The sequence below is a fragment of the Ananas comosus genome, unplaced genomic scaffold (assembly GCF_001540865.1).
Source record: "Ananas comosus cultivar F153 unplaced genomic scaffold, ASM154086v1, whole genome shotgun sequence".
In the NCBI taxonomy this organism is placed as follows: Eukaryota; Viridiplantae; Streptophyta; class Magnoliopsida; order Poales; family Bromeliaceae; genus Ananas; species Ananas comosus.
In genome coordinates, this window is record NW_017891032.1 from 22,655 (window position 1) to 26,978 (window position 4,324).

The 4,324-nt window shown below is 41.7% G+C and overlaps 1 long non-coding RNA gene across 1 annotated transcript; it reads left to right on the forward strand.

Moving 5' to 3' along the window:
- The first annotated feature begins 264 nt into the window (after positions 1-264).
- On the forward strand, positions 265-2,672 carry LOC109704564. Its single transcript, XR_002214430.1, has 5 exons — positions 265-556; positions 643-819; positions 909-1,078; positions 1,723-1,838; positions 2,578-2,672. It is a non-coding gene; the product is annotated as an uncharacterized LOC109704564 (long non-coding RNA).
- Positions 2,673-4,324: the final 1,652 nt, after the last annotated feature.

The window sequence follows — 4,324 nt, forward strand, 5'->3', positions numbered from 1 at the left end:
GATACTAGATGTGCTCGAATGAAATTGGAAGTAACTAGTAATATTCAAAGCAGGGTGGAAGAGAAAAGGGGCTGATTTTAATGCTGCTGCCAGAAAATTCTGCAAGTGCAGAATTGTATTGTGTACCTCAGTGAGGTACAGGTGTGTACCTCAGTGAGGTACTAGCCTATAAATTTCAGCAGGACTGAAATGCAATTATGCTGATTTCAAGGATTAAGTTGCAATTCTTTGTCCTTATCACTTAGCCCCTGGTTGTGTACACCTGTCTAAGTATCTGAACCCTCTTCTCTCTCTTTCTTTTATCTCTTTTCTTCTTCTCTCTCTAGGCTACGAAGGGTTGAGGAAGAAAGGTTGGCAGCTGGTGGGGTGTTGTGGACTGAAGTGAAGCTTTGATCCAAGTAAAGAATTCTTGCTGATTGGGGTTGCTCTATAACCTGGATCAGCATCTAATCAAGGTAAACTTGATTAGTACTTATTCATAGATAAGTTGATTGTTTAAAGAGGAGATTTATATGGATTTCTTGCTAAGGGCAATTTGGAAGAGCACTTAATTAAGGTAAGGTGGATTTTATAATTGATTATAGTCCAATTAAGTGCTTTAGAGATGGCTTATGGAAGAACTCCTTGTTGCTGAAATTTCAGGCCTGAAGTTGGGTTTGTGGAGCTGCCGAATTGGGGCTGCAGCTGTTGAAGCTGAGATTTGAGCTGAATTCTTGTTGTTGGAGCAGCAAGCTTGAGCTGATAAGGGTTTAAGCAAGTTAAATTCCTGCTGTTGCTACTGCCGAAATGCAGGAATGGGCCATTTGATGTAGTGAACAAGTAAGTTCAACACCTAATGAAAGTAATCTGTGTAGTACTTAATTAGAGTCAAGCTGGTAACCTTATAGATGATGTTTACATGGATTTAGTGCTGCTGGTAGTAGCAGATTTGAAGTTGAGGCTTGTTGGAGCTGCCAAGTTGAAAGATTTCGCAAAGGGAATCGGAAATTGAGGAATTGGGCACCCAAGTTGAAGAAGCCTGGGTAGAACTTCCTTGGTAATGCAAGCTGCAACAAATCTGGTGGAGCTTGGACTTTAGGTAAGATAGATACTTAATTCCTGATTTAATAGGTTTAGAATTACTTGAAATAGTATGAGTAAAACAAGTATGTGTTTTGCACTTGTACTAGGTTGTGAAAGATAAGGTGTGATGCTGAAATTTCAGCATTAGTGCTGAAATTAATATTGAGCTAAAATTAAGCTTAGTTGAGTTTCAAATCTTGGTAAGATTAATGTGAACTCCTAGATCAGAGTTAATTACTCCAAGGGAAGTGTAAATATTAGAACCAATTGTTCTATATTTAGAATAGTTGCTCAATGAAGAAGCGAATTGCTGAAAATTCAGCATAAACCAGCATGATGCTGAAACTCTAATGAAGCTGAAATCTTTGACCTGGTGGACTCTATAAAGTTTACTCTAAATAAATATTTATGAGCATTGGCTGGCAAGTAAGCTGAGTTAAGATCATCTTACAGTTGAACCTATTGATCCTTGGTATTAGATTGTTGAAGCTAAGGATGATAAGGAATATGTATGTAAGCGATAGTATATACATGCATATAGGTGCCTTGGAGTTGAAATGCAAGTTTTGCCGAAAATGAATATAGTGTCGGTTTAATCTCTTTTATTACCTTATAAATGAAAGTTAAACTTGCTAGAAGTCTAAATTGACATTCTGACAGGTCGACGACGCGCTAATTACGGTAGAGGCCGTTTTAGCTCTGTTTGCACCGAATCGCGAGAGCGGGTTATCAACACACTCTGAGACGTGAGATCTAATTGATTGACACCACTACAGGTGGGTGGTGCTATCCGAAATCTTTGAATCACCTTTTATGTCTATGCTAATTTATTGAGCATATTTACATTGTAATCATGCATTATAGGGTATTGATATTATGTAAATGATATTTGATTATGCAATTGCTTATCAACCATGAGAATATATGAACAATAGAATGTGAACATAGAACCCTATGAATGCATGGACTATAACAATAGTAAACCTGGTGACATTCTAATTAGAGATTTGGTTAGCATCGAGAAATGGAATTGTGAAACTAGCATAAAGAGCTAGTTAGAGTTAAGAATGACATCGTCTATTGTTGAATCCTCTGAAGGAGGATCAGATCATACTCACATTCGTTTGGTTCAAGGTAGGTCGCTCCTCCTTGAACGATGAGCTCCGGAGTAGTCATCTTTACTGGACCAGGAGGTGCGTCTCCCCCAGTTGACAGTCCCGTCGGGTGCAGGTTGCGTCTCCCCGATATTTGGGATAGTGTCAGTGAGTTATTGTTAACCAAAAGGTTAACCAAGAGATTGGGTAAATTCAGTAAAGGCATGCATGCATATTTACAGTTTATATATTATTCTTTCAGCTTGTACAGGCATTGTAGTAGTTACATATTATAGTTGGTTACTATCTGGTTTACTTTCTTATCTACATATGCCTGAGTAGACCTAGTGGGTGAGTCGGCGAATTCGGCGGTCGAACCCACTGGGAACTTTCAGTAGTTCTCATACCACTAACCATACAGGTTCCAGTGCGAGCGGTGTGGCCGAGGACCGTGGCAAGAGCCCCGCAGCTTAGCTAGCTGACACCAGAGTATAGTAGTTTACCATTTTGAGTTCATGGGAGACATTTTGATGTACAAAGACATGTAAATGAATGTATTATAAAGCATGTAAATAACTAAATATTTCTGTTATCCAGTTCAGTTATGTAAAGTTTTAAATTACAGTGAAATTTCATGTTTAGTTAACTTACTATCACTTGTGATTGTTGCTTGCCCTCGTGCAAGCCATGTATACTGAAATGTTATCCTGGGAACTGTTTATTTCTTTATACATGTACTCGTTTTTATTGAGCCTTGGGCGGACAGAAGGGGTTCTGTCAGAAGATCCCGAGGCTTAGACAGGCTAACCAACAACATGAATAAAAAGTTCGGCCAACAGACATTAAAAATGGTTAAAGCCTAAAGAGAAGAGAACGTTGGCAAGATCGCGCTAGCTAGGAAATAATAGGAGTATAAATCACCTTGCCTACTCGGCTCGCACACAGAAAAAAGTGATGTCCAATAGAGAGAAAACCACCGTTGTACTTTCTTTTGTATATCCAGAATGTAAAAGTAGAACAAAAAGACTCCTATAGTGTGACTACTTTCTCCTTTTACTGAGTATTTTGGATGTATACTCTTGTGTTCCTTTACGTAGTATTATCCGAACTGTGTATTTTGCATCGATATCAGGACTAGGATTCTTACTTCTAGCTTCTCCTATCGACTTGGTTCTTGTAGATCCTTATATAACTGCAGGTGTATGGCGGTCGTGACGTGCCGGATAGCTTCGCGGTACTCTGGCGTGACAGATTATAGTGGTATCAGAGCTAGGGTTGAGTCTTAGCAGACCTAGCAAACCTTAGGCTGGTTGGACTCATAAATAAGCTCGTGAGAGACGCAGTCTAGTTGAGGTTGTTGTTAAGCGAAAGTACTTTGATTGGGTATCTATAAACTCCGAATGGTAGAAGTTTGATCGGAATGTGCAATTACTAACTTTGCAGAGGGCCACGTTGGCGGCCGACAACGTGACATCGAGATTAGTACCGCGTTACATTTCATTACTTTCGCTTGATTAGCGTGTTTATATCCTCAATGAGGGTTCGTAGTATAGGGTTTATTGACTTATGTTTGTTTTGTGCTGCAGCTTAAGATGCCGTTGACTCGTTCGCAAGCCGCCGTGGCAGCTGAGGCGGCGGATGCAGAGGAAGTGGGGACTTCTGCTACTCGGGATCTAGTGGGGATCCATGAGTTCGGATCAGCTCGCGAAGCTGACAGATTTGGTTGCTCAGCAGGCTGCGGCCGCGCGACATCAAATGGTATCAGCGCGTCGGGCAGAGGATAGGATGAAGAGGTTAGAGGATTTACTACTGCACAAGACTGATAGGGAGATGCCAGATCCTATACCTACAGTACCGACAGGTTGCGACAGTGGGAGCACAGTTGCCAGTACCTGAACACCCCCAGTAGCTCCGCAGGGCGGGGCCCGACAGGAGACAGTAGTACCACACCAGTACCTGTAGCAGCATCAGGGACAGTGTTACCTGAGATGGTTGGGGGGTTGAGGAGCGAGATGCGGATGATGGACACACTGAATGAATTCCGTCGCTGCAACCCTCGTGTTCTTTACGGGAGAAAGCAGCAGTCACTGGTGGTCGAGAAATGGCTTGGTCACGTCCCGCTATCGCAATTTGGTCCGATCCGGGGCCCGTACATAGACGCCGGAACG